A 13959-nucleotide genomic window follows, 5' to 3' on the forward strand; every position below is an offset into this window, starting at 1 on the left:
GAAAACTGTCAACCACTAAAATGTTCGTTTCGAGCTAGCAGCCAGCTATTTTTTAAATCTTACTTTGGCCCTTCTTCTTTGAAGTCTAAACAATCTCCAGGATCGCGGTCGAATTTGTAAACTTCGTAAGACACTGATGTTTGTTTGAATCCATTGTAGGCACTTTACTTTTGTAAGTGACTTTAAAAAGCAGCAATTTCAACAAAACTTTGAAATATACAATCACATATGTTCAGAATGAAGAACTTCTTAACCACATTTAATTCTCCTGTAGGCACAACCTCCAGCCGACAAATTTCGCAGGTGCGTCTCTAACATAAAATAGCAATTATTTAATATTATCTTGACATTTATGATAAAGAATCTTGCATGTAACTTATCTGATTTTATGTTGTTCATTTTTCTGTGAAGTTGAAGAACTTATGGCACCCTTTTTTATTTATGGACGACTGTGGGAAAAATTCCTTGTTCTCACGGTCCAATAGTTGTCTGCTGTCAGTGAGAAGAAATTAAAGTGAAATCACAAGTTTTTCATTGCCTATTTTCAATGTCATAGTCACACAAAGGGGATCGGCTGGGTCAGTCAAGGCTAGGGTATAAGCTGATTCTTCTTGTTCTTGTTCTTTCTTTCTTTCTTTCTTTCTTTCTTGCATCTATTTATTATTATTATTATTTTTATAACGTCCACAGTCTTCACCCGAGGAAACTGGTGTTGGAGACATGATAATGGAAGAGAGAAGTTCTGATTACGCTTACACAAATCCTGTCCAGGTAACATATTGTTAAATTTTGATCTTCTTTTATTCATTTATCTCTTTGCTTATTTATTTATTTTCTCTACTATCCACAGTCCTTTTCCGAGGAAACTGACACTGGACACATGATGATGGAAGGAGCTTCATGCCCCGAGAGACCTTGTGATTACGCTTACGCAAATCCTGTAGAAATCACACCTCCTTCTTTGATCTCGCGGAGCACAAGAACGGGGTACGTTGCCGCTGATGCCTCTGCTAATCAACAATCACCAGCATCTGTTGAAGTCAGGTCACCAGCCATTTATATTCATAAAAGTTACGAAGACACGAACAATATTAATACACAGAACAGCTTATTTACTGAAGGTAAAAACGACTGCGTTAAGGATGAATGTTATCGAATGGAAGAATATAGTGATTTCAATTGCCTCTTTTTGACTAGCAATTTTCTTTCTCTTCCTTCGTATCTAAAAATTTTCGATAGGATATCCTCGGACAATCACTAATTAATAAGTAAAACGGAATTACTCGTCACTAGTGTCACCGACCTATGTTTATGTACTAGGTAACTTGTTAAATATTCTAAAGAAAGATTTGAAAACAACAATCACATATGTTAAAAGAAAAGGACTGCTGAACTCTTAATATTTTTGCCTTGCAGGGACCATATCAAGCCCAATTTCACAGGTACACTTACTTTAATAAAAAAAAAAGTATATAAAGAATAAAATTGCATTTATTATTATTCTAAAAATATTCATAATATTTAAAGGGATGATTGATGGTGTAAGCTTATACCTTCTAATGATGCTACATATTGAGACTAGATCGTGGGTGTAATTATGTGTAATGGGAGCAATAATATTTGAAAAGTTGAAATTCTGCTACTTTTGGAAGAATATACTCTGCCTCTAAACCATTCAGATTGGGTATTTTTTGGGCTTCTTGGAACCGGCCTCAGAGACATGCCTCCCTTACCACAGTCAAGATGACGTCATATAGTTGAATTTATTAGCTGGACCTATCTTTTCCAATTACTTACACCAAGAATTGATTGCAGAAAAACGTAAAAAAATAATTGGTGACTTATGAATTTAGCTGACATTTTGACACCATTACCAGATTCAAATTTATTCTTTTCCTCAGAAAATTTGCTTATTTAGTTACATTTCCTGATCCAAATATAACGAATGGAGCGTAACGGTAATCTTTCGTCCACAGTCTTGTCCTGAGACACCTGAGACTGGATACATGACGATGGAAGGATCTCCTTGCCCCAGCAGTGCTTACGATTACGCTTACGCGAAAACTTCAAAACTCACTGAACGTTTATCCACTGGATACCTCGGTGACACTACGTCACGAAATCAACAACAATCACGATCTGATGAATTCAGATCACCTGCAATTTACACTGATAAAGATTGCGAGAATTCAAAAAACACCTGTGTGAAGAACAGTTTATCTTATCAAGGAGCAAACGTCGAACGTTTACAAGTGGACTGTGGAGCTTCTGCTCTGTCATATGAAAATTTTCCCGGTAGCAGCTCGGGACATTTTTCAGAGGAGAGGACCGATCCTGAAGAGTATGTTGAAATGGGAAAGAGAAGAAGCGTGCCGTTTGCGGATAGTGAAGACAGATATGATCGCAGTGCCTTACCCAAGGAAAAAGGAGGCCCATTTCTCGTGGACATTGAGAAGTTCAGATCACCTAAGATATCCCCTGATAAACATAACGAGAACGTAAGTGCAAAGAATAGTTCATCTAATGAGGGTGAAAACGACGAACGTTTGAAGCTAGATTGAAAAGCTTGTGGTTTTTCTTACGAAAACTTTTCCGACAGTAGCTCGGGCCCTTTTTTAACGGAGAGAACAGATCCTGAGGAGTATGTTGAAATGGGAAAGAAAGAGGAGTGCATTCCGAACCCTCTACAAAGAGACGAGACACTTAGTGAAGATGAGAACCAGACATATCAACCTGGCGTCGATGATCATTTCTACGCTCCCTTAAACTTTCAATCGGGGTGCAATATCTCTGGACCTTGCTGAAATCAAGATGCTAATGACAGCATTTACCAAAATTATGGTTTTGTTTGTATAGAACAGTCCATCTACAGCCTTCTAGAGGAATTAACCACAGGACAACCAACGAAAAATCCTGCACAAGACAGCTTTGAACCCGTGTACAATGTTTTAGAGGAACCAGATCAGAACCTTCGGAAAATCCCAATTATTTTGGCTCTATTTTGTCAGAACAGCCAGTTTATACAGTAACACTTTACAAAGTCCTTTATATCGGGCGAAGATCCTGACTGTATAAATGAAGCAATATATAACGCATTGGAGGAGATGTCTCCACCCAATTTTGAGGCAGAGGATAAAGTGCAATTTGTCGAAATTAATTTTGTGAAGTGTGATGTGTTTAAACTGAATATTCAAATTGTTTTACACACCATAGCTACGTACTCTGTACTTTCCTAGCATTATTTACAACTGACTGGGTAGAAAAGAAGGGCCTTCAAATTGCCATAAACTCTTCGAGAACCCGGAGTCATAATGACTTGATTCAGGCGACTTTATGTCTAGAGACGTTTGAGAACTGCATCAACTATCGAAGCTTATAGCTTATGATATCCTAACTTAAGTAACCTGAAAAAAAAAAACAAGAATACTATTTGGTTAATTCCCAGCTATACAAGATTATCTTACTCGTAATGCGTAATGTATCATAACTTTTAAAAGCAAGCAGATGAATGATTGGAATGAATGTACAAGAATAGTCTAATATTTAGAAGAATTAATCTATTATGATTGGACGGGAATTCTACAAGAAGTATTTTATTTTCTTTTATTAGATTCGCCAGTTATTGGCAGGGTCACCGCAACAGCATGACGCCAACTACTGCGGGCCCGTAACAGTCCCTCCCCCCCCCATGAGAGATAGACCACCACACCGGGGACTACGTCCCCTACTCTTTACGAACAGTGTGTGGGTTCTTTAACGTCCCACAGAATTCATATATGCAAGGGTTTTGAGACAGGGCCTACGGTTTATCGTCCTTATCCGAGAAGACTAGAAAGTCTAACCGTTTGCAGATGTTTTTTCAAAGGCAGCACTTTCTCCTCAGTTATTTAAAGACCCTGAGTGTTGGTCCGGCTGGGACTTGAACCCGCGGCCTCCCGCTCGGCAGACCGGCGCTTATCCAACTGAGCTAACTAACCGGGCGGCGGTATAAAGTATATACATTTCTTTGTCCATTAAATTACAAATTTGGAAACAAATGCATTCGAAAAGTTAACCCTGAAATCCATTTAAGTATGATAGAGATATCAATGTTTATTTAGTGAAATAAACACCATAAGGGTTATGAATAGAGAGCTTACATTAGGGGAAATTAACACTGACGTGGTATGAACTCTCTTTCCTTTAAAAGCATTATAGAGTATAAAACGAGTATTTTAATCTTTCCTAGTTAAATTTGGTGCTTCCAGTAGATAAGTCATATTCCTTCCTCCACATTTGAAAGTTAACAATATCAACAAATGCCATTAAACATATTGTCTCTCCTTCTTTTTCGAGGATAAAAAGTATATTGCACACCGTCTAAAGTTTTATAGTTAAACTTTTTTCCCATCAGAAAATTACGTCGCTTAAAACGCACGATGAAAATTTAACGACACCTGAACACAGTGCGTTATAGCTACATTTAGTTGAGCCACATGTAGTTGAGCTTATGAACTGAACGAGATGAACAGTGAGTAGGCGAACCTCTCGATCTTCATGATATTTTTTGCGGGAATAAATCATCAAAGATAAGATAAAGTAACCTATCATCATTATTACTACAATATTAGCAAATAAAAAAACTAACAATTTAGAAATCTAAATAAAATAAGAAAAGAAGGAGTCACGAATAGCTGGAAATTCAAAGTTAGAGTGAGTCTTGTACATGCTAAGGCAATAGTCTTTGCTATAGGACTTCCTCACCACAAAATGTAAAAAAAAAATGTAAAGCGAACAAAAGCGTTTGGTTGCAAGCACTATTCGGCACTGCACTGGCGAAGAAAATTGTTTATTTGTTTATTTTCATAAGTTAAGTTATGTTCGCCGGTAACTCATCGACAAGTAAAGACCAGAAATTGAGAATGCTGTTTAACAATTAGTCTATGCGTCAGCGTGCGTATGTCGAAATATTGAGTAAGCGGGAAGTTTGGACAGCACGAAAGAGGCGCAAGAGTAGCTCCAGGCACAGCAACTCTCTCCAAACTTCCCAAGTGCTCAATATCTTGACATACGCGCTGCTGAAGTATGAACTAATTGTTTTATAACATTATCAAAGCGATCAATGGAGCAGTTAACTTAAAATTTTATTATTGTAGGGCGCGCTCAAAGCAGTACGCGTCAATGTTTATGTGATTACATCTTTTTTCCTCACCGTTAAGGTTATGTTTTTATCCTGAAACTAAAAGAAACGTACTCTAAAATGATTGTAAAATCCATATTTAGGTGCCAGAAAACTGCAAATATTGATTCACCCAAAAATTGTTAAAAAAAAAAAATTGTTAATTGTCAAAAATTGTTGCAAAGAATGATCTCACGCCATAGCCCGCACAGCTTGCGGAGATGACAACAACAATAACAACAACAATAACCTCTTTTCCTTACTATCGGTTAACAAATTCAAACGTTTCCTCTTAAATTTCCTCATAAAACACATGGTAAACCCTTCATCGTGTACTGCTGAGTTATGGATGCACTCAGGAGACACAGGATTGCTAAGCTCACAACAACTCGAGGACTGAGAGATTACGAATAGTTTATTGACGTAATCTGCAGCGTGCTCAATAGGAATATGAAGCACGCTCGCCCTATTGAATTTGATTACGCGAATTTTCTAGCTATGTTAATTTCATTTTGGCTCACTTTCTTATTACTGACTTGGATCATGCCAATATCTGACGCCTTACAGGTCGATATTTTGTCAGGTGACAATTTTTCGAATTGTATACTACTGCTACCTGATACAAAATTATGAAGCTTACAATTATAGAAGACTGTTACCCCCTTTAACCTTTCTTATGTACATTAAACTGTACAGCTGGTGAAACCACTCTTCATCTTTATTTGCTAATCGTTAGTATCGATACAAATATAGCTCTCTCTATACAAGTACCTACAAGGGAACGATATCCTTCAATAATTTCGAACAAGCATAGCACGCAAAGGAAAGAGAATACATCTTTCTCAAACTGTTTAGTCTCTCTTTAACACTGAATCGTTATTAACATCGTCATTGCTGGTCAGTAGAACATTAGGGCTTGGTTGGCGAGCTGTGAATGTTATTCGTGGTATTTGTCGACAACTTTGATGCAATTAAGAATATTCACATCGTTGGTAACAGTTCTCCAATTTTTTTATCGCATTTTCGTTTGGAAATGATTTCGTAATCTACAGAAACACGTCACGGACGAATCAAATTTGGGAGAGTTGGGACTCTTTTAGGATTCCATCTTCCACATGTCAACAAACAACTCAACGAGATCGATGTGTTCCATTTGCTGCAACTATAGATAGCAAGAGAAACTGTTCTTGTTTGTGTCCATCTGACCGATCCACTTTTGTTTTTAATGACCGACAATGGACTTGTCTTGACAATCTGAGTGTTAGGGACCTTCAAGGCGGTAAGGCAGAAAATAAAAACCATACTGAAGTTGTTTTTAAATGGTAATTTAGAGCCTAGAGATTAAGGTGACTTCACTGCATTTGATGCATTCTCATTATTCAAAACACCCTACAAGTCTTGACTTTCATTTCCATCTGGAATTCCAGATGCCATATGAGCAAGAAAAAGCTACCTTAAAGGCCTATTTGTGTATTCTAAACAAATCGCTTTCAATTGTTAAACCTTAGTCTTAAATGACCGGAAGGGCAGGAAATATTCCTCTCATTGTAATTGGGAAATAGTGTGTTTTCTAACGGCTGGCCTTTTTTAATTACATTATTAGACTGCGGCAACATTCACTACTTGCTATCAGAGGTATACCATCTTCCAGGACCTGCGTTGTCAGCACTGAGTGTGGGTGACATCATCCCTACTAATATTGTACACGGTCTGGATATTCAACACTGCGATGTCAATCCCAATTCTTCTTGGTATCTTGGTTGTAATGGGATGCTACTTTTTTCGAGTCAGCATCTGCGCAAGATTGGGGAGTTGTTTGCCTTTAAATTTAATAGTACAGCCAGCTCCAAGTACTTTGTTCTCGAGGTATAGTGAAGAGTCAAATGTAGTTAGTTGTTCTCTTTGTTCCAATTTCAGCGTTTTTAATTATTGCACGTGGTTTTAGAAATGTTGCTGGACCAATAGAACATCTGATAGAATTGTTTTGTTTCCATTTCGTGAGCTTTAACCTTTTCCGTCTTTAGCCAAATCATTCACTCTTTTTCCCTGATGTTTACCGCTCATTCTCTTGCTATTAGATTTTTTACCATGTTTAAACTGTCTCCTCACGGTCAACTTTCTATCTAAGACGGGTACCTCCCTAAATCGACGAACACTTTCAGAGTTAGAGACCTTAATGGCGGTAAGGCAGAAAATCCATAGTGAAGTTGTTGTTAAATGGTAATTTAGATCCTAGAGATTATCCGCGGTGATTTCACTGCATTTGATGCATTCTCATTATTCAAAACGCCCTACAAGTCTTGACTTTCATTTCCATCTGGAATTCCAGATGCCATATGAGCAAGCAAAAGCTACATTAAATGCTTGATTCAGTCCCTGTCGTTCTTCGGTTATTTTGTTTTCGACTCGCTATAACGGTGCCAGACACTTTTCTAAGACGGAAGCATTGTGCACCTAACAATTGTGCCCGTCTTTGAGGGAGTTGACCCTTGGTCAAAAAGCTGTTAACCTTACCACTGGGTGTTAACGTCCACATATGTACCCTTATGTCTGTCTTAAATTAACCTGGAGAATTTCAGAGACTATCTTTGGTTTGCAGCAGCCCAGAACATACATATAACCGGACGAAAGGGCTTTCCCTTAAGTTCGTGGTTTAGTACTTATTAATAGCTTTCTCCCTTTTTGGAATGCAAACAATAAATGGTTTATCCTCATGTGCCATGATATAGGTCAAACGTGGAGTACAAAATACTGAATTATTACAAGGAAGAGTGATTAACCTTGGCATTCTATGCATCGAATCCGGGGGACATCAATATCACGGCTGCATACAGATCAAATTAAAGGGAAAGTTAACGTGTGAGTGATCAAGGATTGCCATTGTTGTGTTAATTACTGTTGTGAAAGATAAAGTCGAAGTTTGGTCGCTAGGTAACTAGTGAGGTAAAAGTGCAATAAAACCGTCTTAATTTGAGAAGAACATGTTCGCAATGTTGAAATAATTTAGTCACGGGTATACGTTCTTGGGTGTATAGTACCATGTGCAAATAGGCTAAGAAAGGCGTGGTGTCTCTGCATGAATAGGGGGTGAAAGCCACTAAAAGACAAACAGTTTGATAATCAGGATAATACCAATAAGTGGAGCGTGCTCTTTGGGTGAAAGTTCTTGGTGATATAGTTAAGACTATTATTAAAGCAAGTTTAGGGCCCGTTAAAGATGCCGGAGAAGGGCAAAAATAATAATTGAACTTTTTCTTTTTTTATTTTTAACAAGGTCCCGTGATGGTGCCCAATTTACAACCGTCTTCATCGGCGATGCCAAAGAACACATCTATCAGAGCGGTGTCGACGTCTTCTAAAATCGGTCTTACAACCTCAATAATTGTTTCTGCATCCTCGACAGGGTCGAACTCTTCAAAACCTATTCCTACAACCTGGATTATAGTTTCTGCAAACTCGACTGGAATTCACCCAACCTCAACGGTATTCCGTCCAACTTTGATAGCTACGCAGACTATTCCCAACTCTTCACAGACCATTTTGGTAGGCCAAGCCCGGATTTTCTCTACTAGTACTTCACCGACAATATTCAAACTCCCTTTTACTCGGTCTGTAGTATCGCTGTCGTCTGCAAATCACCCAACCTCGAAAGTGAATCATCCAGCCTCGATAGATACGCGGATTATGTCCAGCACTTTACACACCAGTTTGATATTCCACATTGTTACTCGCCCCAGAGTCTTGCACCAGTCGACATTTGTTTTGCCTTCAAATGTAAGTTATCCAAAGGCTTTTCTCCGTTCACCCTTCAGAACTCTCCATGCTCTCAAGTGGATTGCTAGGCCCGTCCTCAGACTTTTCAACTGGTTAAATTCCTGAACCTTTCTTAAGAGGGTTTTTTTTTAAATCAAAGATTTGCGGTTATCCTCAATTTCCTTCAGATAAGGAAATCACCTGACGTCCAACTCTATCACTTGATAAAGATTCCGTGATGGAATCGAAAGCTTGTGTATGCTTATAAGTTTTCATCCCGAGATTTCAGATCTCGTTGCTTTAAATATCATTGCCAGGATAACGTAACTCTCTCTCTTCGCAAATATTCAGTCAGGGAAATTTCTGTATTGATAAAAATGAGGTTTCTCCTGATTCACATGAGTTGAAAAAGATCTAACCTAATTCACTCCAAAATGGCAGCCAAAGAAAAAAAACTACCAATGCAAACGTTTTGTCTAAGAGGTTTTTTGATGGTAACACCATTCGGATGACACAAACGAAATAAATAGTCTAGCCATAATTTGGTCTGGCGCCATAACTTGGCGTGAATTGTAGCTAACCACCCTGTTGATGTATAATTGTGAAGATACCCACAACTTGTCTCCCATATGATCGTTAAACAAGATTGTAAATTCTAGCCTACGAATAAGAGGTTATGGAAGGTTTTGGACATCATAACCATTTACAAACTAGTTTTTCATTCTCTGAATTAAGGAGAAGAGAAAATAAAGAAATTTGCTTAGTTGGTTTAAAATTTAAGTGGACATCCAATGAACACCACAGTTGGCACAGTCGTTAGCTGATAACGAAATAGATACTCAGAAGACTAGCCTAGTTTAGAGTAAATAGAGAAGCTTTTTTTTTAGAGTAAGCCTGGGATCCGTTGTAATTTTTTTTTCTTCTAGGTTCATTTACGTCCCAGCCCAAACGTGGAGGGCGATGCAAAAGGCAGTTCATTGACTCTGGGTTTTATTACAGGCATCTCAATATCCATTTTTCTAGCAGTTGTGATGATTGGGATGATTGGGCTCATATTTTATTTGCGCTACTTTAGAGGGTAAAAATTTGTTACATTAATCCAGTGATATATATTTTACTATTCTATTATCGTAACGTTTCTAAAGCAGTGCGGGTTTACCCAATTTATGCAGAGATACATTGTAGTATATGGAAAGCTAAAATATATTAATTTGAGATTTTTGCGCGAAGGGCGTTTCTTTTTTACAATCTCAACCATAGCTTACTAACGCTCTACAATTTGACATTCTAAGTGTTGCTAGATAGGGTCTTAAATTTTGTTAGAAATACAGGGTTTTTCCGTAGGATCTTTGTTTTCATTTGAAGATTTTTTGAAAAAAAAAAAAATCTTAATTCGTGCTAAATCGACTTCAAAGTAATTTTGTCTTTTTTAACATTTTATCTTCTTAGAGAGTGGCACCATGAACAGGAGGATCATCGGGTAAGGTGATTATATTCCTGCGCAATAATATACAACAACAAGAACAAAATAGATAATCACTGTCTTCATATTATCCCAAAGACGTCTCCCTGTGATAAACTAGTATCTTCATAGTACATGACCCAGGTCACCTTATAACCATGGTGGACTTTGGCATCTGTAGATCACTAATTAATAAATATTATAGGTCAACTCCTTGTATATGAACTCTGTAAAGGTGGACCAGCATATCCCCACTGGTGAAAAAGGGTATATCAATACGCGTTTTCACGCTCTTTACAAAAACAGGCGGGACAGAGAAGTTTCCGCCTCATGGATTCCGTTGACCCAAAACGCCCGTGCCCCCTGATCAAGGAGCTGTAAGACTGAATCTTTAAATTAAGCGCCTTTTATTTGTGTCTATTTTACAGAATACCGTTATGATGAGCATACATAGAAACTCAGCATTCCAAGAGGATGATGACAACGAGAACAACTCGCTTGCTATTAGAGCAAACGTAATGCGTAAGAAAACACATTAAACAATCAATATGTAACTGATCTGGGCAATTGTAAAATATCTCATAAACTCTGGATCCGGGTCAATTAATTACACTACCGGTACTTTTGCTTTTGATGCATCTAAAAAAACGGGAAACCACGCCCTCTGATTTTTTTAAAAGAATGCCTTATTTATAACCAATTTTATAACCAATACAAAATTTACCTTCCAAATATCCAATAAGGTGGATTTCCACTGTCGCGTAATTTTTGCGTGCGCATGCGCACGTATATTTTACGCGCGTAAATAAAATAGAGGCAATGTAAGGAAGGTTACTTTAACGTTTACGCACGGCCTTTCAAGGATGGCGTATATTTCATTTACGCACTAAAATTTTACGTGACATTGCATGGAAATCAACCCATACGGTCATTTGCAGTTGATTTCTCTGCCCTATTAATAATCATTTCTATAATCTATCGCCTTCTATTTTTTAATCTAACATTGTACGTACGACTGTTTGTACCTTTTATTTTTCTTTCCCAGTTACTTGTAGTTTTCTATAAATGTCTACGCCAGTTGCACAAGGCAGTCAAAAAATCGAAAGGCTAAGCTTCTCTGGTCGCTGGACACATTTTACCTTTCACCATTTACGCAATTTTTTTTTTCGGTTCTTGCAATATACTGTAATGCATGAAGTTACATTTTGTAATACTGCAAAACATTATAGAGCGGTTTTCGTTTGAGTGTCGTAAAACCAAAACCAAAGTAATTACTCTGGCCAATCACATAGGACACAGACAATACATTGAACCAATCAAAACTCGAAGTAATTACATGTGGCTGACGCAAAGCGCGGGAAAATGCATGCGAACGCGTCACAATTGGCTTTGGTTTTACTTCTGATTGGATGAAAAGGTGGCGCGAATCTTTTAAGCCAATCGCATCGTGTAGAAAGTGCAAAACCAATTACTTTTCGACACTCAAATGAAAACCGCTCTAACGCTGAACCCGCATGATATAGCAATTGCTATGCCAGTGAGGCATAACTGCGTCGCTGCCGATAGAAAATAGGGAGCTTTAGCAACGACGACGGCAACTGCAGCGAAAACGTCAGTTTTAAAATGAATTCCCGTTTTTTAAATTTTTGTCGCGTTTATTCCAATTTGCTAAAAATGGCAAGTGTACGCGAATTTCCCTGGAGTTGATTTCTTGAGGACCGCACTCAAGTTTAGAGAGAGAAAAAGAGATTCGTCGTTGCTTGTTTACGTCCTCCATAAAACTTGCAATAAGGCATTTTCACGTCGTAGTCGTGCAAGGACGGTAAAGAAATGTACAAAAAAGCGTGATGCACGTGCAAAGTTGTTGTTGTTTTGCGTAATAAATTTTGACGTCCTTGTTGCCGTCGCCCTCGTCGTTGCTAAAGCTCCCTAATATTCAGAGCAAAGTGAAGTCAATAGGGAGCTTAACCGTTTAAGCCCCAGTATCCACATACAAATTCTCCTGACTGATCTCCATACGTTTCCTTAAAGATTTAGTTGAGAGAATTTGATAATAGATCAAGGCATTCTCTCTTGGGTGATCATTTTATTAATTCTCATAGTTAACTTATCTCTTGAGTATGGATATTGTTAGGAGATAATTGATGTTGGTCACTATTGGGACTTAAAGGGTTAAGCAACAACAACGGCGACGGCTACGAAAACGTCACTTAAAAAGTGAATTTGCGCTACTTCAAAAAATAAAGCGCTTATTCCATTTCGTTCAGTTCGTCAGATGTTGACAATTTTTTGTGGCGTTGAATTCTAAAAGACTCTATCGAAGTTCAGGAAAAGAAAAAGAAAGTCGTTGGCTTGCGTTCACGTCCTCCACAAAACGTGAAAATAGGCATTTCAACGTCGTAGTCGTGCAGTGACGCCGACAAAAATGTAAGGTCATAGACAGCGAGTAAATCGAGCCAAGCAGTAGCTCGAAAATAAAGCTCAACCGCTAAAATGTTCGTTTCGAGCCGGCAGCCAGCACGGCACTTATTAGAAGTCTAAACATTCTCCAGCTTCGCGGTCGAATTTGTAAACTTGGTAAAATACTGATGTTTGTCTTCGACTATCATTAATATTTTAAAATAAGTAGTCCCCAGGGTGACTTTGAATTTTCAGTTAAAATAGAGTCAGTGTAATCCCTTAGCACTTTACTTTTGTAATTGACTGAATAAAACTTTAAAATATACAATCACATATGTTCAGAGTGAAACACTTCTTAATTCCTCATTTGTTTCCCTTGTAGGCACAATTTCCAGCCGACAAACTTCGCAGGTACGTCTTTAAAGTTATTAAAATAGCAATAATTAAATATAATATTGATCTTGATCATCTGCCACGTTGCTGATCTGATTTTATGTTGCTTATTATTCTGTGAAGTTGGCACCCTTTTTATTTATGGAAGACTCTGTGAATCACGGTCGTTCTCACGGTCCACCAGTTGTCTGCTGTTAGTGAGAAGAAAGTGAAATCACAAGTGTTTCAATTCAGCCTATTTTCAATGTCATGCCGCAAGGGGGATCGGCTAAGTCAGTCAAGACTGGGGTATAAGCTGGTTGTTCTTGTTCTTCCTACTTGTTTATTTACTGTTTTTATTCTTTTATTTATTTATTATTATCATTTTTCTAACGCCCACAGTCTTCACCCGACCAAACTGATGTTGGATACATGATGATGAAAGACCCTTCTTGCCCCGAGAGAACTTATGATTACGCTTACGCAAATCCTGTACAAGTAACAAACTCTTTAATCTTGATCTTGTTTTATTCATTTATCTATTTGCTTATTTATTTATTTATTTTTTCTAACGTTCACAGTCTTTTCCCGAGGAAACTGACGTTGGATACATGATGATGAAATAACCCTCTTGCCCTGAGAGAACTTGATAAAATGATTACGCTCACGCAAATTCTTTTTGAAATTTTGATCTTGTTCTATTCATTTAACTCTTTGCTTATTTATTTATTTTCTCTACCGTCCACAGCCCTTTTCCGAGGAAACGGACTCTGGATATATGATGATGAAAGGAGCTTCTTGCCCCGAGAGAACT

The 13959-nt window shown here is 37.9% G+C and overlaps 1 long non-coding RNA gene across 1 annotated transcript; it reads left to right on the forward strand.

Moving 5' to 3' along the window:
• The first annotated feature begins 9533 nt into the window (after positions 1-9533).
• Positions 9534-10896, forward strand: LOC140922217 (uncharacterized). Its single transcript, XR_012164083.1, has 3 exons — positions 9534-9989; positions 10361-10391; positions 10802-10896. It is a non-coding gene; the product is annotated as an uncharacterized lncRNA (long non-coding RNA).
• The last annotated feature ends 3063 nt before the right edge of the window (positions 10897-13959 follow it).

Source organism: Porites lutea, chromosome 13, assembly GCF_958299795.1.
Source record: "Porites lutea chromosome 13, jaPorLute2.1, whole genome shotgun sequence".
NCBI lineage: Eukaryota > Metazoa > Cnidaria > Anthozoa > Scleractinia > Poritidae > Porites > Porites lutea.